Source organism: Cavia porcellus, unplaced genomic scaffold (genome assembly GCF_034190915.1).
Source record: "Cavia porcellus strain 051 isolate PalLab524CR breed Dunkin Hartley unplaced genomic scaffold, mCavPor4.1 scaffold_16, whole genome shotgun sequence".
Taxonomy (NCBI): Eukaryota; Metazoa; Chordata; class Mammalia; order Rodentia; family Caviidae; genus Cavia; species Cavia porcellus.
In genome coordinates, this window is record NW_026947499.1 from 51,411,904 (window position 1) to 51,434,903 (window position 23,000).

The 23,000-nt window shown below is 38.0% G+C and overlaps 1 long non-coding RNA gene across 2 annotated transcripts; it reads left to right on the forward strand.

The window, feature by feature from the left end:
* The first annotated feature begins 20,400 nt into the window (after positions 1-20,400).
* Positions 20,401-22,743, forward strand: LOC134470737 (uncharacterized). Of its 2 annotated transcripts, none has more exons than XR_010039879.1 (3): positions 20,401-20,503; positions 21,288-21,423; positions 22,556-22,743. It is a non-coding gene; the product is annotated as an uncharacterized LOC134470737 (long non-coding RNA). The 2 variants fall into 2 exon arrangements; XR_010039878.1 differs by having other exon boundaries at positions 20,404-20,503; positions 21,270-21,423.
* Positions 22,744-23,000: the final 257 nt, after the last annotated feature.

Genomic DNA, 23,000 nt, shown 5'->3' on the forward strand with positions numbered 1-23,000 from the left:
TCGGGAGCTCAGCAGGTCTCCAAGTGAAGCCGGAATGGGGAGGCTGATATGGAAGCCTCAAACCCACCTTTCTCCTTCACTGCACCTGGAAGCCTGGGGGAACTCCAGCAGTCTGGGCGGAGATATCCAGAGTCCTCCAGACACGCAGAGAGGCCGGTAAGGGCACCCCAGATCTGCCCAGCTCCTCCTCTGCAGACCTATGGCCAGGCGCGGCAGCTAAACAGCAGCAGAACAATTTATAATAACTAGATCTTGGGAACAATTTAAACGCCCGTCAACTAAGGGATGGGTAAAAAAAGATGTGGTATTTTTATACAGTGGAGTACTACTCATCCATAAAGAAGGATAATCTGCAACTTTTATAGGTAAATGGATGCAACTTGAGACCATATTCGTAAGTTAAATAAATCAAACACACGTATAAACATCATATTATCTCAACAGTGTGAGATGCTGAAAGAAACAACAGTTTCAATACTTTAGGACAGTTGTATGTGTACGTTTGTATGTATGTTAAAAATTGTTAAGATATTTATAGTACTGATTTCTCTGAGTTCGTTGCAGAGAAAGGTCTGTGCTGGTACTGCTAGGACAATTGAATGTACATGTCTTGTGCTCTGGGTGAATGATTTGGGATGACAATGTGCATTGTATGTACCATTGTTGCACCCTGATTGACATGCTTTGAAATTTTATTTTCATTTTTTTCTTTTTAAAATAAAATGGATTAAAAAATAAATTTTCTCTCCTGAGGATAAAATCATCACTTTGAGGGGATATTTGCTGTACACAGTTTTCTGGTTTATTTTAGATTTGGTTATATAATTACAAATCCTATTCATATGATTAAAGGTGGTAAATTAATATTGAACACAGTTGACATTTTCTAGGGTGTATTTGATGCTGTTATTACTACTGATTGTCCTACTGTAGTCAAGGTGGAATAATTGTTCTGATCAGTTGTTCTTCCTTGTATTCCAAGACTCAGATTGCCTAAGGGTCATAAACAATACTATAGGGCAGTGTCAAACAATCAGGGAATAGGCCAATAAGCAACAATTTTTCATTCCCAAAAAATTGAAAAGGTGGGATCTTGCAACAGACTCAAAACCCAAAAGCCAGTACACCTGGAGGACATCTTTGAGAAGTAGTTATTTCCTAAGGGTTCTCAAACTAGCAATTTAGAAGCATCAATTCAGGAATTAAACAAAAATTAGAAAATGATAAGGCATGGAAGCAGTATGTAACTCTAGACTTACAACTTGCCAAAGGCAAACCCAGGGGACAGTGAGGTGGAACAGTTTGAAAACCACACACCTGCACTCTCTGAAGTGGTAACCAAGGACATGACAAAGCAAATAAATGAGGCTTTCGAAAAATAAACCTATGAAATAATTTCTCAGATAACTTTGGAGATGATGACCACAACTAAGGCATAACTAATGAATCTAGAGAAGATATAGATTTAAAAAACAGAAGAGCTTAGGAAAATGATGGAAACCATGAATCCCCAACATAGAGAAGAAATGGAATCCATTACACAGATTCGAACAGATATCCAGGAGATTAAAAATTGAGGAAATAAAGATTTGTAAATGTGAGGGAGGGGCTTAAGGGAGGTTTGGGGAATGGGAAAAAAGAATGAAGTCATATTGTGCATAGGTACAAGTTTTCTATGATGAATGTGATAGCTATGTATATCTAAAATGCAGCAATAAAATCTGATTTTAAAAATCCATTGAAAGTACAAGCAGTAGAATGGGCCAGTGTGAGGACAGACTCATGGATATAGAAGCTAGGATTGCAGTTAGTGATCATTAAAAGGAAATTTCTTAAAAATAGCCAAGGACCATGAGAAATCAATTCAGCAGCTTCTAGATGATACAAAGAATAACATAAGATTGACTGAAGTCAGTGAAAAAGCAAGAGATAGCATAAATGACATAAAATACTAGTTAATAGAAGTCATGGGAGGAAACTTCCCAAGCATGGGAAAATAAGTTGACATTCAGAGGCTACAGAACTACAATTAGCCATGACAAAAAAAAAAATCTACCCCCAAGTGTGGAATTGTCAGGATTCCAGAAAATCAGTAAAAGAACAGAATAGTAAAAACCATTAGAGAAAACAAACAAATCAGCTATAGAGGAAAGCCCATCAGACTTACAGCAGATTTCTCAGCAGACACCAATAGGAGCGTGGAGTGAAGTATTTAAGTTCCTAAAAGAAAATAACCTCTAGCCCAAATTTATATACCCTGAAAAACTATTTATTGTGTGCTGGCCAGTCTCCCAATCTTACAGAGATGTGTATAATGAAAGATAAAAGACAAAGTAATATGGCATTTGGGGGTCTGGGAAGGTCAGAGCTCTTGTGGCTATGATGAAGACTTCTCTGAATTGCCCACTGTATTGGATTCATAACATATTTTGGGGGCATGCAGGAAAGTGAGACAGAAGGAATAATAAAGAGCAAGGCCTTGTAAAAATGAAACAAAGACATTCCAAGCAATAAATCTTTGCTTTATGAGAGAGCTCTTTGATTTCTAAGGTTGACAGTATTGCCGTTGAAAATTTGAGGGAGAATCAGCACCTGCAGCTGCAGTGTTATCTTATCTTGGAGATGTCACAGTGTCACAGGCCACTAAAGGCCTCTACTATGACTCCTGACAGGAGAGTATTACTTCTGCATGCCAGCTGCTGGATCCCCAGGCAAGACACCTAGGCCTGGAACAGACTTCTTATTAATTAATATAGAAAAGTCCATTGATTAATTCTAAAGCCTGCTCAGTGCCATCTAGTATTCTGTTCAACACTATCTTTCAAAACTGTTGGAGAAATAAGCTACTTTCATGACAAAGAACACTTGAAGAAGTTCTTGCCCACCAAACCAGCACTCCAAAATGTTCTGAATCATATTCTACAAACAGATAACAAAAACTACAATTCTATGAACCCCCAAAACAATGAATACAGAAGGAAAGGCAAGTAATTAAACAGAGGGGAAAGAAAGGGAATCAACAACAGGAAGATAGCATGACAAGAATAAGTTAATACAGATAATTTATAACCATCAATTTAAAATTTTTTTATTTTAAAGACAATAAAACAAAACAAAACAGAACAAAGCAGATCAGAGCAAAACAATGCAATCAATACAGGATTTCAAAACAAGACAACAGGAAATCAGCGGTGGTTACCATAATGTCTCTTGTTTTCTTTGAAATGATTGTCCATATCTTCACATACCATGAATTCAAACAAAACAAAATAGTGTAGAACCATTCAAAACAAAAGAATGAAAGTATTACAGACCTTCAAAACCAGAAAATAGGACAATCAACAATGGCTACCATAATGTCTCTTCAAATAGCTGTCCATTCCTTCACACATATTGAAATTAAATAATACAAAACAGACTAAAACCAATCAAAACAAAGAATAAAGGCATTACTGGACTTCACAACAAGATGATAGGAAATCAGCAACAGCTACCATAATATTTCGTTTTCTTCCAAGTAGCTGCTCATACCATACATCATACCATGTAATAAAATCAATTCTTGTAAACTCTTTAGGAGAAGTTCTAGGCATGTATAAGCCTGTACATGCACATCTATCCTTTATGAATTAGAGGGAAAAACAAAACAAAACATATTCTGAGAAAAACAAGAAACAAAAAGACAAATAAATAACGATAACAAAGAGCCCAAAACAATGACAATATAGGCTTTCAAAACAAGGTGGTAGGAACATAACTAAGGTAGATATTTTGCATATTTATCTTCAAAAGAGTTACTCAGATTGTCAGATATAAACATGTAAAATTGATCTAATCCTATGAATGTTAACTGTTTTGTTCCAAGAACGAATAGAATCAGTAGCACAATCATATTAGCTATCTTAAGTGTCTATATTTTTTCTTTTCCTTTCTTTCTTTTCTCCTTTTCTCTGTTTGTTTTTCCCCTTTGAGCAGTTTCTTATCCTTTCACAATATTTACTGAAGATATTGTATCTTATTTACTCTTTCAGTGTCTTACTTAGGGAGACAATATGGTAATTATACATGTGAGTTTGATTTATTTCACTTATGAATATGGTCTCAAGTCTCATCCATTTACTATAAAATCCTCAATGTGATCTTTCTTTATAGTTGAACAGTGCTCCATTGCATAAAAATATCACATCTTTTTTATCCATTCCTCAGTTGATGGGCTTTTACATTGATAACTGTCAATGTTAATGGTCTCCGTTCACCAACCAAAGTAAATAGACTACAAGAATGGATCAAGAAACAAGATCCAACAATATGCTACATATAAGAAACATTTAACTAAAAAAGGATTCATATACTGGAAGTCAAAGGGTGTAAAATAACACTTTATGCAACAGGAGTCAAGAAAAAAGCAGGGATAGATACTCTATTTGCAGACAAAATGGATTTCCAGCCAAGACTGATTAAGAGAGACAAAGAAGTTCACTACATTTTTGTTAAGGGAACAATACAAGAGAAATATAATATAATATAAATATATATGCACCAAATACCAGTGCACCAATTATATAAAACAAATATAAATGGATATGAAAAATTAAACAAGCACTAAACAATTATAATGGAGCACCTCAATACCCCACTGTCACAAATAGACAGGAAAGCCAGACAAAAAGTCAACAATAAAATACCAGAAGTGAACTAAATTTTGAAATCTAGAAGTGATAAAAAAACCCTCCAGACCTCCCCAAATTTAAAGAATCAATCAAAAAATGGACACCTGAAATAAACAGACAATTCTCAGATGAAGTAGAAATAGCAGATAAATGTGAGAAAAAACTGTTCATCATCACTGGTCATTTGAGAGATGCAAATTAAAACAACACGGGAGATTCTACCTAACTCGAGAGAGAATGGCTATTAATCAGAAAACAACCAATAACAGGTGCTTGCAGGGTTAGTGGAAAAAGGAACCCTTTTCCACTGTTGGTGGGACCGCAGACTGGTGCAGCCACTGTGGAAATCAGTGTGGAGATTCCTCAAAAAAGTAAAACTAAGTTCCATTTGACCCAGCTATTTCCCTTCTTGGTATCTTCCTAAGAGTTGAAAGCATCACAGCACAGTGATACGTGCACAGCTGTGTTTATAGCAGTACAGGTTGCAATAGCTAAATACTGGAAACAGCCCAAATGCCCACCAACCAATGAATTAATGAAGATGTGTATTTTTTTTAATGCAACAGAGTACTACTCTGCTGTAAAGAAGGGTAAACTTGAGACATTTCTAGTTAAAAGGGTACACCCTGACACTATACTCTCAAGGGAAATAAATGAGGTTCACATGTTCGTATATCACACGGTTTCTTTGCTGTGAGAAACCGAAAATGTAAGTAAGGACCAAAATGTATAACAGACACTGTGAAATAGAAGGAAATTGTTCAAATGGGAAGTGGAACTAAGGAAGGGGGAAGGGGAAAAGAAGAAAGGGGAACATAAATAAAGAACATAGAAAGGAAAAATGGAAGCAAATCTTTTTTTAAATAAAGAGGGAAGTAGGTCGAAGGGAGGTTAAGGGAAGGGAAAAAGAAAAATCAAGATATATCACGAACCACTACAAATTCCTTCTGATGAATGCTATCATTATGTGTATCTAAAAGAACCAATAAAATTCATTAAAGAACTATCACTTTCCAATTGTTTTACCGTTTTCTGCCCTGGAGGTTCTTCACTGAATGGGGTCAGTATGGAGAAATTATATCATGGCGAGCTGCCTGCAATCACATTCCGACTGTATCTTCAGTGAGGTCATGTTTGCATGTGCAGCTAGAGCAGATGAGGTTGAAGCATATAGTGAATGTTTGAATTAGAAATCATTACAGTAAAAGACACAGCACCGTTAATCCCTCTCATAGTCCTTCACCTTGCTTTGAACACATCCTATTGTTCTTGACACTTTCTGAAGCAGATCTGGAAATCCTTTTCCCTGAGTGTCTTCATGAGATGTGATTAAAAACAAACACAGTGCTGCAAAGTGCTGTCCAACAGAAAACCAGGCTCATCAAAACACTGTTGCATGCCCTCACCCCCCTTATTCACGGGATCTCATACCAGGTATTCTGGCTCTTCCTCACAGTCAACATGACCATGAAAGGAAGGTGTTTTTTTTTAATCAATTCAGGGTATGGAGGCAATCATGACACCACAACTCAACAGTCATGAAATGATTTCCAGAACTGTTACAGAAAGTGACAAGAATGATGGGAAACGTGTGTTAGAAGTCAGGGAGAGTATTTTTGAGGGCAGTATTTTAATGGCAATGGATGTTTTATTGTAATATATGTTGAAGAATTTAAACGTTTACTACATATTTTGATTGCACCTGTATGTTCTGATGTTCAAAAAATGATGCATTGTATACACGATAGTTTTGTTTAATTTTCTTGATAAAATAAACATTGAAAATGAAAGCTCTATTCCCCAAACAAGCACATCTTTGCTTCAGGCTTGCCGAAGAGAGATTCTGTTGAGGGATACTTGTTTTCAGGGGGAAGTTAGCTTGGGGAGCAGACACTATGGTGCGTCCTCCCCTCTGCCCTGAGCCCAGGTGAGAAGGCTGGCAGAAGGAAACCATCATGGTTCTCTTCAGACGGGCCAAGGCCTGCAGAGACTGCCTCACAGGAAGTCCACACTGCAGAAACCTCGCTGGTCAGACCAAGGCTTGATTTTACTCAAACTTGGCTCTACTTTCCTCTGTGTCTTATTCCCTTCCCTTATTCCGCCTCTCTCTGTCTCTCTGCCTCACTCTCTGTCTCTGATCTCCCTCTCTCATATTTCCTGAAGAGATAGGTGAATAAACCCTATTCACCAGAAGTCCTATCTCAGGCTCTGATCCTAAAAGAACCAGAACTGAGATGTCTTGTGTGCTGAGACTTCAGAAGTTGAAGGTCTCTTTGAAGTCAAGCTCATACTCAAGTGGGCTTAATTCTTGCAAACTGGTTTCTGTTGTTATTAATGAGAGCTGGGGACTCCCTCCTGCTCTCCCTCCCTTCCTCTACTCCTTCCTTCTTTCCTTTCTTTCTTCCTTTTTTCATTTTTTGTGCTACTGGCAACCAAACCCAGGGACTTCATACTGAACTACATACCTAGTTGTCAGACTGATCTTGAACTTGTGGCCCTGCAGCTTCAGCTTCTCATGGTGCTGAGACTACAGGCGTGTCCACAATGTCTGGCTGCTTCTAAGGTAGAACTAGGGATCAGTTACAACTACACAGTCTTGGCTGTAGCCTAGATCCATGGAGTCAAAAACAGGACATGGACCAACAATTTGAGCTTTGGTGAAGCCCCCAGACGATTCTGATGCATCCTAGAAACAGAGAACCACCTTCAGAGAGGTGATTCTGAGAGAGAGGCAGGAGACATGCCTCTCCTCCTCTCTCCCAGAACGTGGGGGCATTAATCTCTTGATGGAGATGTTCTTCTATGGATTTTGGTTCACAGATGGAGGAATGAGAACACCTGGCATCCTGGCAAAGCTGAAACTGTGAAAGCCTTTTCTTTCTCTCTGTCTTCTACTTTCTTCATTGACACCATTTTCTGTGGATGGAAAAAGCAACATGGGTTCAGATGTTAAGATCTTGAATCTTGCTTTTGGGTTTGAAATACTACCCTAGGAAAAAACAGTAACTTAATTTTAAGCCGCAGCAGTTTACATACTTGCTTCTGATATTTGTTTGTACTTTCTGAATTTTTGAGCATGAGACCGATAGGTCCTATTGACACTGGAACTTTGGATAAGTGAACATGCAAGAGTTTGGCTGGCATAGGCCAATTTTGAAGGACTGGCGACATCAATATTATACAGGGAGACCAGTCCATCTGAAGGATTCTTTTCAGCCCATGAAGACTGGGCCAGAGAAGAATGAGAAGGAATAATAGAGAATAATATTGATGACAACAACAACAACAAAGACACCAACACTGAATATTTGACTTACATCAGGCACTGTACATATATAGTACCATATATTTCATATGTAGTTTCATATATTTTTCACAACAATCATACCAAGGTATTTATTACTGTTATCCCCATTATACAGATCCAAAAATCGAGTCACAGAGAAATAGAATGGGTTTTCCATAGACACATAACTTGTAAGCAAACTTAGAGCTAGGCTTGGAACCAGGTGTATCTGACTCCAAATTCCACATTCTTAACCTCTGTGCTACAATGCCTCTCAAAGAGAAGATTCTCTGGGCCCATTTTTGTTCCCTTATTTCTCTAGTACTAAACAATATTGCTGTGAGTACTAAACAATATTGCTGTGATGTGAAGACTGAATTAAGTGAGTTCTGGGCCATGTGTCAGTCATAGTGCATCCTAAATGAAGCCAAGAGCCTACCCATCTTAGAAGTACTTGGAAGCAAAGTAAAGAAATATTCATAAGGTCTCTAAAAGTCCGGGCTTTTTGAGCCCACTGCATAAGTAATTCTCTGGCCTTAGGCCAGAATTATTCTGGTAGTTAACTTTCCTTGCAAGTTTGGCTGGCAAAACACTAGATTTTAAGTCTCTGGATTATCAGGAGGAAGGATGGAGAGGCCTGTCCCATTTCCACCCATGCCGTCCTGGGTGGGGCATTCAGGGCGCTGGGGAGGGCTCCAGATTCTGACTTTGTCCTGCTTACCTTTTTATTTTTTCTTATTCCCGTCTTTGAATAGTTCCCCTTATCTTTTTCTCTTTGGGAGGTTGTGATAGAAATATCTGGAGCTGCAGTCTTCTGTGTATGTGTGGAATGGAAAGGTTAGGTTCTAAGTAGACCTTTGAAAAAAGTCTTGCCCAGGGATTTTTCTTCATCATTAAAATCGTGAGCTCCCAGTCTAGAGGAAGTTAAGGGTGTAACAAAGCCTACTTACAACAGAGGGCGGTAGAGTGCAGCAGTTAAACGTGTGGCTTTGCGGAAGTCCTTGGAGTGACACCAGTCTGTGATTCCTTTGCATTTGTGATGCAACTCATATCTCTCTCAGTGAATTTTTGAGCATGCACCGTTAAATATGCATGTAAATTTATAATTTATAAAGTATATACATAATTCTTGTCCTAATAATATTGTATATGTATATTTTATAAATTTAAAATTTAAAATAGAAAAAAGGTAAAATTTATTTAAATAAAACTTTATTGAAATGTAATTGACAATCAACTTTCCATACTAAAAATGTACTCAGTAAATCTTGACACTTATACATGCATGAAAGCATCGCACCTTCAGCGGACCCAAAGATTTTCTTCTACTTCTTTGCGATGGTTTCTTATCGCCCCTGCCTGTCCCTCCACTTTGAAGCACGGATCTGCTTTCTGTTACTGTAGGCTAGTTTGAATTTTGTAGATTTATATAAAAGGCATCTACAGTGTGGAATCCCTTACTTTTTAAAATGAAAACAACTTATATTAGGGAAAAATGGAATCTCATTTCAAAACACAGCGTACTTGAAATAACTAGACAGAAAATAATATTGTAACCCAAAGTCTTTATATAAAAGTACAAATGTACCTATATTTATATCTTTTAAAGTTTTTTTCCTAACTGAAATTCCTCTTTATATTTACAAAAATGAAGGCAGGAAACACTGAAAAGGGCAAGATTTTTCACCCTTTTTTCTTTTTTGTTTAATAACTAATTTCAGTAACCTGAATAGAATTTTCGGTTTTTCTTTTGGTGAACTTATATTATTTAAAAAAATTTTTTTTGGTACCAGGGATTGAACTAAAGACTTCATGCTTGCCAGGCAGGTGCTTGTGCCATTGAGCTAAACCCCCAGACCTGAAGTTATATTTTTGAATTAAAAGTTATGAGTGGAATATTAGTAAAATGTCAATTTCAAAATTATGTAAATAAAAATAATTTTAGTGATTGTTTTTTGAAATCACTTCTGCTCCTGTGTAAGATGTACTGGTATTCTGAAGTACATTTCTTTATTAATGTCAACACAAGACCTTTTTTGTTTCTTTTATTTTTGTATTTGGTTTTGAGACAGGGCCTTACTGTGTTAGCCCAGGCTGGCCTCAAGCTCATGGCAATCTTCCTGCCTCAGTTTCTCAAGTGCTATGATTATTGGTGTGTGCCACCACACCAGCCCAGTTATACTAGGCTTTAGAGAGTCTCTGGATATACCAAGCAAAATCTGTTCCTAGTAAAGATCACTGTCATCCAAAACTTGAAGTTCAACATTTTTTAATCTACCCTACAGAAATGTCTAAGAAAGCAATTAACCCTTCTTCACTTGATAGCAAATAAACAAAAATGAGCAATGTAGGTAGGAAAGCTATTCATGGGTCTCACAACAAAAAAGAAAACGGAAAGGTACAATACAAGACAGCATTCTACTTTGATGTGAAAATCAAGCTAATGGGGGTGAAACAAAAACAGTAAGGAGACAAAAATAGACACCAGACTGGTATTTTCCATCAAATATCTGCTTATCTGAAGGTCTTTGTTCTGAAGTAATATTTGGCAACCACAGTGATTAGCAATTAAAGTACTTTCAACAAAATAAGTCACCAAAAACGGACTAATTATCTGAAAGAGCAGTACCTGTATTACACAGATTGAACCTCATGGCTCCTCACTCCCATTTCCAAGATTTAACTAATACTATCCTTTTATAGACTAAGAGAATTTCATTTGTGTTCCATAGCACTATGATCTAAAAGAAAAAACAAAACAAAACAAAACAAAGAAATAAATTCTCATGCCCAAATTTTGAATATTGTAGTTGCAGAAATTCAAAACATTAAAAACAAATTAAATACTTTATTTAGAAAACGTCTGCTCAATGTTAGATTCCACTCTTGTCTACATTATGCACACATAATTGGATTTTATTATGCTTTTGAAATGCTTATGTGCCCACCTGTTACTTATTTTGAAGGAGGATTCCTTCCCTCAGCCTACTTTGAGTTTCAAGAAAATTATGGGTGAAGCCAAGGATGAAATAATGATGAAGTTAACTTTTAACACAGCATTTTGTTTGTTAATAGTAAAATATTTTACTCTTAGTTTGTATTTTGTTCTGAATTGAATTTAAATTTTTTTTTGGCGGTACTGGGGATCGAACTCACGACCTCGCGCTTGCCAGACAGGCGCTTATGCTACTGAGGTAAATCCCCAGCCCTGAATTTAAATTTTTAAAAACTTTGTATTTTTTTAATAGATTCAAACCTAACTTACAAAAAGGTCTGAAGTAAAAAAATTCCCTTGAATTGCTGTGTCAGATTCACCCAGGTTGCACCTCTGTATTCCCTCCCAGGGAACCACTTTATAAAGTTTTTTTCCTTTCTTTTCCTTTTACCCTTCATCTCCTTCCCTCCTTTCCTTCCTCTTTCCCTGCTTGTCTTCCTCCTCCTTCCCTTCTTTTTTTTTTTTTCTTTTCTACTGTACTGAAGATTAAGCTCTGGACCACTGTGCTAAGCTACAACCTCAGCCTTTTAAAATTAAAAAACAATTTTTTTGAGACAGAGTCTTGTTAAATTGCTCAGATGGGGCTTGAAATTGTGATCATCCTGTCTCAGTCTCTCAAGGGGCTGACAGTGTTTCCTAAGCATTTTCTCTATCTATTTATGTAAATATGAATATATATATATATATATATATATATATATACTTTTCATGCATTTTCCCAACTTTCTACAGAAAAGATAGCATATTTATTTGCAATAACACTTACTTTTGTTCACCTACTATTCCTTGGAGGTTTTCTATATAAACGTATAGAAAGCATTCTATCTATCTATCTACCTACCTACCTATCTATCCAGCTCATTGTGTTTCATTAACCTAATGGACACTTGGATGGTTTCCAAGTTTTTGCTGAAAGAGAGAGAAAAAAATGCTGTACCCGATAACCTTGTGCACATCTCACTTTAGAAGTGTGCAAGGCTCTTTGTAGGATGTTCTTTTAGCAGTTGGAATGCTGGGTCCAAGAGTGTATAAATTGTGATTTTGTTAGTATCCTTACAGCCTCCACCAGGGCGATGCCAAATAACGTATCTATCACAGTGTGTGAGAGTGGCTGTTTTCCTAGAGTCTCAGCAACAGTGTGTTTACTCAACTTCTGGATTTCTTCCGGTCTCAACAATGAAAAGTGGTATCTTAGTATAGCTTCACTTTGCATTTCTCTTTATAAGATCAAAGCTATTTTTAAATGTCTTGCTGAGTGTGTTGGTCTCATCAACCATCTCCTCATATCTAAGACACGAAACATGCCAAGGATGGAGGGTATGTGATTTTCTTGAGTTTTCCATCACAGTGCAGATGTTTAGATTCTGGTTTCCTGGAATTGTATCAATGTGCATTTATTTAAGTTATTTGAATCCAATTTGTTACCCAGAAAAGAAGTAAAAATAGTAGTTTATATACTGTGTTGTCATTGGATGAGGAAGATTATCCATTAGAGAATCTATGACACTCTTTTTCATGATCTCATCATGCGCTATATAAATCATTCATTTAGATGTGTCGGGTACCATGCAAAGTTAAGACATAAAATCACATTAGCTTGCATGTACAAATATTACTGGTCTTTTATTATATTTTTTTGCAGTGCTGGAGATTGAACCCAGGTCTTTGTGCATGCTAAGCAAGTGCTCTACTACTAAACTATATCTCCAGCCCAGATCATTGGTCTTTGCTCAGATATATTTTATGGCAATAGATCATTGTGACTGTACTTAATTTTTAATTACATGTTGACTTATAAACCCCATTTCCTGCCTAAGCACAGCCTATTGTCCTGGAAAAGAAAGCCACTTCCTTTGGAAAATTAAAGTCTTCGTGGAACACCCATTTTATTACATATTTTGTCTGACTGCTTTCATGCTACAATGGTAGAATCAAGTAGTTGACAAAAGAGTCCATATAGTTTCCAAAGCTGAAAATATTTATATCCAGTCTCTACACTGAAAAAGTTTGTCAACTCTTATTACACTAATGAATTTGCACAAAGTAATATAACCCCATTGAAAAGAACTTCTAATTAAAATATGTATCTTTGGTTGGTAAAAAGCTAATACTTGGTTTGTGTCAGATTAAGAGAGTCTGTCTGCTATGATTTATTATTATTATTTTTTAACTTTTTATCGGTACCTGGGATCAAACTCACGACCGCCTGCTTGCAAGGCAGGTGCTTATGCCGCTGAGCTAAATCCCCAGCCCCATTTCTGCTATGATTTAGACAGAGAATGTTCCCCAAAGATCCCCTGTGTTTGAAGGCAGGGCTTTTGGAAGGTGACTGGACCATGGCAGTACTCCAGATAGGCCCTTGTTAGGAGATGGAGTCTGGTCATAAGGGGAGATCACTGGAGTTGTGAGCTGGAAGCCTTGACCTCTGTTGACAGTTCCTTTCTTCTTTCTTTATTTCCTGGCTGTCACGATGTGAACTTTCTTCTACCCAGGCCTTTCTACCATGCTGTTTCTGTCCTGAAGGCTGCCAAATATAGCCTGAAACTTCTGACACCATGAACCAAAACAAACCTGTCCTCCTTTAAACTGTAGGAGACAGGTATTGGGTCTTGGCAGTGACAGTACTTAAGATGCTATGCTTGGAATAGCCTCTAGGGTCAGCCTCTTTTCTTTGCAAATAAAGCGAAGGGTAGTCTGTGGAGGTCATGCAATTACTATGACATTGAGGTCTGCTGATGGCTGTCTCTCAATGCAAAGTGGGGCATCTTCAGCAGGACTGAGAGAATTGGGGAATACTTTCCTAAAATTGCACCCAGGCTTGCTGGCATAGTGATATTGTCCATATGGTCTGTTTTGGATGGAAAGGCCCAAACTTGAGAAACTTCACATAGACTTGGAGTGACTCGTTTGCAGGTCTCTGTGGGTAGGGTTAATTTTCTCATTCTCAGTCATGTTGAGGTGGCATTTAGGGTCACATATGGGGAATGAGACCAGGATGGGAATGGATTCTTCTGTCTTTGGAGCTGAGGGATGGCAAGATAGCAGGAAATTGCTGGAAATTAGCAGTGTTCTCTGATGTGGGATCTAAAAGGAGTCTTCCTCATGGAAACCATGAAAGACATTCCTGGTGAACATCTTCTGCTATCATCCAGGCAAAGCTTTGCTAAATGCCTCTGTCTAGCTTTGAGACAATTAAGCAGAAGACCATGTGCTTCCTATGAACTGTAGTGAATTAGTTTGGGGCAAAAGTGACTCAGAGAGCTCTGCAGAAGCAGGGCAGAGACCCCAGAAACAGTGGGACTCAGCCAGCACCAACCTAGATGGTTGGAAGGGACTTTGCTTGGAGTGGAATGGTCCCTTCCTTAAGGATGCATTTTTGGACTCTCCCCACCATTCTCCCTTTCTCTGTATATCAGACTCTCTGCATCTGGATCATCTCCCATGTAATCCTCACAGCATTCTGTCCCTATTTGTACCTCTAACTATATGGAGGGCAGGACATGGCCCCCTCACAATGTCTTAGTCCCAGGAATCTGAGAATATGATATGTCATGTGGCAAAAGGGATTTTATAGAGCTAAGAGTTTTGAGATGGAGGGATGGAGAGATTTTTCTGCATTATCTGAGTGGGGCCAATGACACTGATCTTTATAAGTAAAAGAAGGAGGCACTGGGTCAGAGAAGAGATGAGAATAGATACAGAGATTGGAGCGACCTGACTGCTGGCTTTGAAGCTGGATGGAGGAGTTACACACCAAAGAACATGAGAAGAGTTAGAAGCCAAAAAAGACATAGAAGTTTACCAGATCTGCCACGAGGAGCATAGCACAGACCTGCTGACTTTGGTTTTAGCCCAGTGAGACCCATGCAAGATGATAAATATGTGCTGTTGTAAGCCACTCAGTATGTGGTGACATGCCATAAAAAGTCAATGCACTGTAAAAATGATTAGTTGTATATTTCATGTTTCTCTTTTGTCTCAAATGCTCCAAGGCTCCCTGATTTATTTGGAGTTAAAACAAAAGTCTTCCCAGGGACCCACAAGCTCACCTCACAAGGGGCTCTGTGAGCTCATCTCCTCCCCCTCTCCCATTTATTTCCTCCTTTCCCCATCTTTGCTGTTTCTGGAGCATTCCAGGCAGGCTTTGGCATGTACACCTCAAAATTTTTTTCTGCTTGAAATGCTCTTATCAGAGTTGCACATTTTGCTTTCCCACCTCTTTCTGAGTTTTTGTTCAAATGCCACCTCATTGAGGTCTGCTTTGACTCCTCTATTAAAATAGCAAACCTTCCCCAGCACTTCTCTCCTCTCTCCTGATTTGTTCCCTCATCTTTCTTATCACTATGTAACATAGTGTGTGTGTGTGTGTGTGTGTGTGTGTGTGTGTGTGTGTGTGTGTGGTGGCTCACTCCTGTAATCCTAGAACTTGCACTTGGGAGGATTTCCAGGTTGGAGGCCAGCCTGGGCTACACAGTGGGTCCAGTGTTAGCCTGTTCTGCATAGTGAGACTCTGTCTCAAGAAAAATATATATACACATATAGTGTATGTGTGCGTGCGTACATGTATAAACAACTCTTTAGGATTCACAAGTAATGGGGGAGCAAACTGATTGTTTAGGGATGCAGACTGGGAAATTGGATGTGAAAAGGATTTTCTTATCACTGATTTATTATTTGCATTTTAGAGGCAACATGCACACATGTAATGACTTATTATAGCACCCTAGTCCCATCTTGACTCTCTCTCTGCACCCTACACGGCTGTAACAAGTGGCTTTGGAGATGTTAGGATCCTAGCAAAATGAGTTCTTCTAAAGTTTCCTGATTTCCAGTTTAAACTAAGTCACAATTTCTTTTCTTTGCATACTTTTCTGCTTGGAAGTGTGCTAACCATGAATATATAATACATTTATTATCTTATTACTAGATCTGTCTTGTAGACATCTGTTTTTTAGTCTGCCTAACATACTTTCTTCTTGGTTAAAAAAAGTTGCTCTGAGGAAATTCCCCTCCCTGTCATGGTGGGTCTGTGTCCATCCCTGACCTCACTCCTCCCTCACTCAGGGTTGAGTGTAGGAACCCAGTTATCTGAGGTGACTGGTTTCTAGATAAGTGTGTTGGTTTTTCTACATCTGTTTGGATGTTGAGAGCTATGAGTTGAATGTCTCCCGGTTAGCTTATGTGTTTGAAATTTAACCCCCAATGCAACAGTGTTGGACACGGGGCTTAATGAGAGAGAGGCGATTAATCTTGAGGGCTCTGCCCTCATGAACAGACCAATGTTGCTATTGTAGGAATGATTTAGTGGATTAATTACTGGAAGACTAAGTTTGTTATAAAAGTGAATTCTCTGTTTCAGTCTTTGTCTCTGTTTCTGTCCCCTCCCCCTACCCTCTTGCACCACAAGTGGAGAACAAGTCTTTAACTCATGGGTCTTTTTGGAACATTTCAGATCCAAACTATAGGAGGATCCTGATAAAAGAGGCTCAAGGATACCATCAGCTGTTCCCACTCTTAGCTATTATGAATAATGCAGCTACCAATCTTTATGTGCATACTTTTGTGTGACAGTATTTTCATTTGTTTGTATCCACCTAGGGGAGGACCTGTGGGGCCATCCAAACCAGACCTGCACTGTTCCTGTGAAAACTCCCCCTGTTGAGCTGGTTCATGCCCTTTGCAAGCTTGCTTCTCTAGTCTTTTCCCCAAAACTCCATGGCTTTTGTTCAGAGATTTCTTTCCTTTCCCAGTGCACCAAACTGTCCTGAAGGTCTATCAGAATGATGCGTGGTTTGGGGTGGCTCCCAGCTGGGTTATAGTTAATAGTTTCTGTTGCTGTCTGTTACTCTTTGAGGTGCTCCAGGCAGCTTGTCCCCCTGGATTCTGGCTTATACCAGGCTTGATGCAAGATTCTAGTCTCCCTGGAAAACTCTGAGGAGAGAATGTATCACTCTTGTGTACAGACCTGTCAGCCCTCAGTACAGCTATTCCACAACTCTGTGGCACCCAGTGTAGCATTAGTGCATGAAACGGATACAGATGCTTCAGCCTTCTCTTTGAAAAGCACTTTACACACATGATCAGAGAACTCACCACAACTGTCTACACTTGTACTCTAACGTTTAGATATTATATTGGCTTTCACTATCGAACTTAGCTTCTTTACTGACCTTAAAATGACACTCTTGGTTCTACTGCTTTAATATCATTTATTCACTGATAATTCTCAAGTATATAATTTTGTCATTCATCAAAATGATTGACAACTATAAATACATGTACTAAACAATGGAATCCTTGTTTAGTTTTGTGATGCTGGAGATTATACCCAGGGAACACTTAGTAACATCTCCAGTGTTCTTAAAATTTTATTTTGAGTCAAGATCTTTCTAAATTTCCCAGACTAGTTTTGAATTTGTGATCTTCCTGCCCGGGCTTCCTGAGTAGTTGGGATTACAGATATGTGCCACCATGCCTGACTAGAGCCTCCAAATTACAGAATGAAACAATTACAATGAAACAAACATTGACCCAATTTAAAGGTGAAAGACTTCTCTACAAAGATAGTTGGAGACTTCAATACTCCACTTTCAATATTGGATAGAAAAGCAAGGTGGAAAATCGATAAGTGATTAGAAGATTTGAACAGCACTATAAACCAAAGGAACCTGAGAATATAAGAGTACTCTACCCAACCACAGCAGAGAAGGGCACACATTCTTCTCAAGTACACATTGGAACATCCTCCAGGTTAAATTATGTGGCAAGACACAAAGAAAGTCTCAGTAGGTTGAACAATATTAAAATCAACAAAGTATCTTTTTTTGCAATGAAATGAAACTAGAAATCAATAGGAAAAGGACAACAATGATCACAAATATATAAATATTTTATTTTATTTTAGACTAGTCAAGTGCAGTAGTGAGAAGGGGGGAAAGAGTAGAACAAGGAGTTCAATCTGTACTGACTGTGAACAATCAATTGAGATAACTCACTACCTTCAGACCAGCCAAATATATAAATATTAAATGACACACTCTTAAACTCCAAAGAAGAACCCACAAGGAGACTACAAAATACTTTGAGACAAACTAAAACACAAACCCAACATACCAAGTATATAGCCCTCATTCAGGTTTCCAAGATATTATTGGAATGTGCAACAAACAACTTACAGGTTTCTGAAATTTATGTCTTTGGCATTTGCTTCTTTCTTTTTCTTTTTATTATTCCAGCAAATGGCACCTTCAAGTTGTTTAGGACCTAAATCTTGGAATCATCATTTATTCTTCTCTTGGTGACCTATAGCCACCAACCAATCTCGACTTTCCTTTCAAAATAGGACTCAAATTTAACTGCTTCTCCCCAAGTCCATTGCTATCATCCTGGTCCTAGCCACCATCATCTTTCACCTGAGTTACTGTAGTAGTTTTTCAGCTGCTTTCTTGTCCCAGTGAAGTCTATGAGTGATTCCAATTGAAACTGAAATTGGAATATCTCATTCTCCAAACTGAAACCCTATCACTGTGCTCTGTCCCATTTGTGGTCTAAAGGACCCTACAAGGTGATTCTTGCTTACTCAATGCAATTGACCTATATCGTTATCATTGTATCCTTTTTTTTTTTTTTTTTTTTCGGTCTTTTTGAGACAGGGTCTTGCTATGCTGGGCTTGGGCTCACTTTTTAGCTCAGGCTGGTCTCAAACTTGGAATGTTTCTCCTGGCTCAGCCTTCCGAGTTCTGAGATTACAGGAGTGTGCCACCATGTTAGGCTATCCTTGCATTTTTAGACAAAGATAAAAGTGGCCCCTGGCTTTAGTTCGTATTTTTACTATTTGTAAGAGGTTGATCATTGTTTTTAACGCTTTTTAATCATTTTTTTTCCTTTTGTAGTACTGAGATTTGACCTCAGAGGCTTTACACTGAGCTACATTCCCAGACCTAGCCCACTTTATTTTCTATTTTGAGACAAGGTCTTGCTAAATTACTAAACTGCCTTGGCTGGCTGAGCCTCAGCCTCCCAGAGTGCTGGTATTATGGGTGTATGCCACCATATCTGGCTTTGTTTATTTACTTTTTTTGTTTTTTTGAGGCAAGGTCTTCCTACGTGATTGAGGCTGGCCTTGAACTCTCTATGAGGCTGGCTCAAACTTCCTGCCTCAGTGTCCCAAGTGCTTGGATTACAGATGTGTACTGCCACCCCCAGCCACATCCAACTTTATTAATCATTTCTTATTTCATGTATAACCCCAGTTTTTCTATTGGGTTGTCTTCTTGTTTGCATAGAAACTATGACTATTTTCCCAAGTTTTTTCTATATACATCTGTACACACGTATGTACATACATATGCATGTAAATATGTTCCTCTACACCCCTACAAAGATTTTGTCAAGCAGTCAAATTTGTTAATCTTTATTTACGATTTCTGTTTTGCTTTATGTTTAGAAAGACCTTCTCCTGTTTAAGAGTATAACAAAATATTTGCAAAATTTCTTTTGGTATTATATGAGGTCCTTTTGCATTCAAGTCACTTTATCTGAAATACAGTTGTCCCAAATAGCATTTATTCACTAATCCACATTTTCTCCACTGATTCAAAATGTTACTTTTATCGCATCACAAATTCCCACGTGCATTTGGGTCTAGTTCTGAATTAAAAAAAAAAAGACTTTCTTATCTGTGTTTCTGCACCATTACAACAAAGTTGATTGTATCTTTAAAACACATTAAAGGTCTCTGAGAGCAAATCAGTCTTATTACTTTTACTTTCAGAATTTTCCTAGATGTTCTTCTTTTTTTTAAAAACAGCTTTGTTGAAATATAATTTACATACCATAAATTTCATCCATTAAAAGTGTATTGTTCAGGGCTGGGTATGTGATATAATGAGTCCCTAAATTTGATCTCCAATAGTGCAAAAATAAGGTAAAAGATTCAATTTGATATAATATATTATATTCACAGATATGTGCAACCATCAGCAAGTCAATTTTGGAACATTTTCATTATTTTATGAAGACACCCATGCCAGGCATTGTGTAATCTCAACACTGGGGAGGCTGAGACAGGAAGATCACCATGAATTAGAGGCCAACCTGGGCTACACGGTGAGTTCAAATTTAACCTGAACTACATAGCTAAACCCAATCTCAGAAAAAGCCTCATATTCTTTAGCTATTTCTCCTCCCGTTTTCCTCTCACCTCCACTAGCCCTCAGCAACCCCTAACCTACTTTATGTTTCTATAGGATTGGCCTGTTCTTAAAATTCCTATAAATATAATTACATAATGTGGTGGTTGAGCTTAACTATGTCAACTTGATTGCTTTGGAAATCATCTAGCCGATTAGTAAAGTGCACTTCTGTATGTATCTGGGTGTGTCACAGAGCTGTGACTTTTGGTACAACATATATGGTTCCTGGGCTCCATATCTGGAGCTGTTTCCTCTCTCTGCTTCTGGCCAGCATGATGAACTAAGCATCTTTGTTCTGCCATGCTCTTCCCACATGAGTCCTTGCCTTGGAGCTGGCTTATGATGGACTGAATCTCCTGTGAGCCAAATTAAACCTCTTCTCCTTTAGATTGTGGGTGTTGGATAATTTGTCCCTGTAACAGGAAAGATAACTAATACATATCAAATATGTGGTCTTTTGTAAGTGGAGTATTTTATTAGTATAATATTTTCCAGACTTATTTATGTTTATTTATAATAGTTTTCAGATTTATTTATGTTGTGGCATATATCAGTACTTCATTGTTTTGTATGATCAAGTTATATTTGCATGGATATACCGCATTTTGTGTATCTGTTCATGAACTGATGGATATTTGGGTTATTTCTACCTCTGATTATTTTGAATAGTATAGTTTTGAATGTTCATGCACAAGTTTTTGTTTGGACACATTCTGAATTCTTTTGGGGTATATATCTAAGAGTAGGATTACTGTGTCATGTAGTATTGTTTAGCTTTTTGGAAAATCTTCAAAGTGTTTTCACAACAATTCAACCATTTTATATTCCTATTAACAGCACAAATAATTTCTTCATTTCCTCCCTGAGTCTTGTTACTTTCTATTGTCTTTATTTATTTTTTTTTTGTCTTTTTCCTTACTTGTTTTAAAGCTGGTCATCTCTGTGGGTGTGAAGTAGTATGCAGTTGTGGTTTGATTTTTAGTTTCCTAAAGTCAGGTGATACTGAAAACCTTTTCAAATATTTCCGTGGCCACTCATACATCTTCTTCAAAGAAATATTTATTCAAGTCCCTTGTATCTAGTTGGGATATTTACTTCTTTCTTTTTGTTTTTTTTTGAAACAGTGTCTCACTGTGTTCCAGGTTGACCTTGAACTTTCTATGAAGCCTAGGCTGGCCTCAATTTTGCAGTCCTAATGCCCCAGCTTCCCAGAGGGCTGGAATTACAAGCATGTACCATCACACCCATCTGGGACATTTGCCTCCTTATTATTGAGTGGTGAGAGTTTTGTATTTTCCTTACTATTCTATACATTCATTTTTCTAGGTGAATCTTCATCAAGGATGGTTGGGAACTTCTATGTATTTTAAAGGCAGAAAATAAATGTTCAGTCAGAATTTAATCTAATAAATTCTGCAAAACAACAGTTTCCTAAAGCATCTCTCTTTTAAGGACCCTGAAAGGATGAGGCCATGTACATTGTGAAATGGATTTAAAGCCTGCTTGCACGCATGGGGCAGGTCTGGGTTCTAGCACAGTGCTTCCTGAAGGTGTGTGCATCGAGACTGCTCACTACTCTCTGGCCTCAATTACCATAATTGGCAGTTCTGAGTCAGAGATCCAGACTGGAGTAGCCTTTTGGATGATCAGCATCCAAGCTAGGCTGACATGATTGCAGCATCCCAGCGATTGCACCCCTCCTGGGTTTAGAATTGAACCCAAGCCACTCTCCCAGCCCAACTCCAAGCAATGGCTTGCAGTGAACATCGTGCTTCACTAGGAGGAGGATGGTTTCCCACATGCTTTCGTCCTTAGGGTACCTGAAAGAGAATCAAACGTTCTTTATACCAGTTGTGTAATCATTAGGGGTATCTGAAAGAGAAGCAAGCACTTCGATCAATATTTTCAAGGCTTATTTGATGAAAGATTCTGGCTGGAGAATACACTGTTTCTCCAGCCCCTCCAGGGCAGATATGAATTTGAACATTTGTAATGAACTACGTCCATTTTTCCCCCTGGAAAATTCGTGTATATCTATGATTACAATAGGAGTGAAACTTAAAAACCATATACTGTGGTGCTTGACCTTTTACAACCACTTTTTGTTTTCTTATCCCTCCTTCCTGAGAGTCTCTCTAGCTATTTTTCATCATTCCTTTCCATGACATTTTAATGATGCAGATATACTGTGCATTTATTTATATACTCTGTGTGTATCCGTACTTTACACATAAAAAGAAAGTGAGATTTTTTTGGTCTCCTTATGATATGGTGTTCATTGAGAACACAAGTGCCATGGTTCGAGTGTCTCCACCTACTGAAATTTAACCCGGACTGTGAAGTGCCTTATGGTATAAGGTTACCAGAGGCATAAAGTTAGCGTCTTGATCCAATAAGTCTTTGGTTTTAGAAGAAGAAGAGAGAGCTGAGCTTGGATGTATCATCTGTCTTACCCTGTGATGACCTGCACCACCTCAGGACTGGGCAGAGAATCCCCAGCAAGAAGCACCTTGAGAAATGTGGACATCTAATCTTGAACTTCCCAGTCTTTAACATCATGAGCCAAATAACTTTTTTTTATTTTAAATAAATTACTCAATCTGTGGTGTTTGGTTATAACAACAGCAAATAGGCTAAGAGAGACAGCATGCTTTACATCAGAAATAGAGCTTTTGCCAATAGGAGTGGAGGCTAAGAGTTGCAAGGAGTGGGGAGGGAAGAGAGAAACAGGAGATAAAAAATTTGAGATGTGTTATGTACATGTATCAACTACTCATGATAAATGTAACTATACTAAGGAAAAACATTAAAAAGCAAAAACAAAACCAAAAAAACCCCCAACCTCCTTGCAGCCT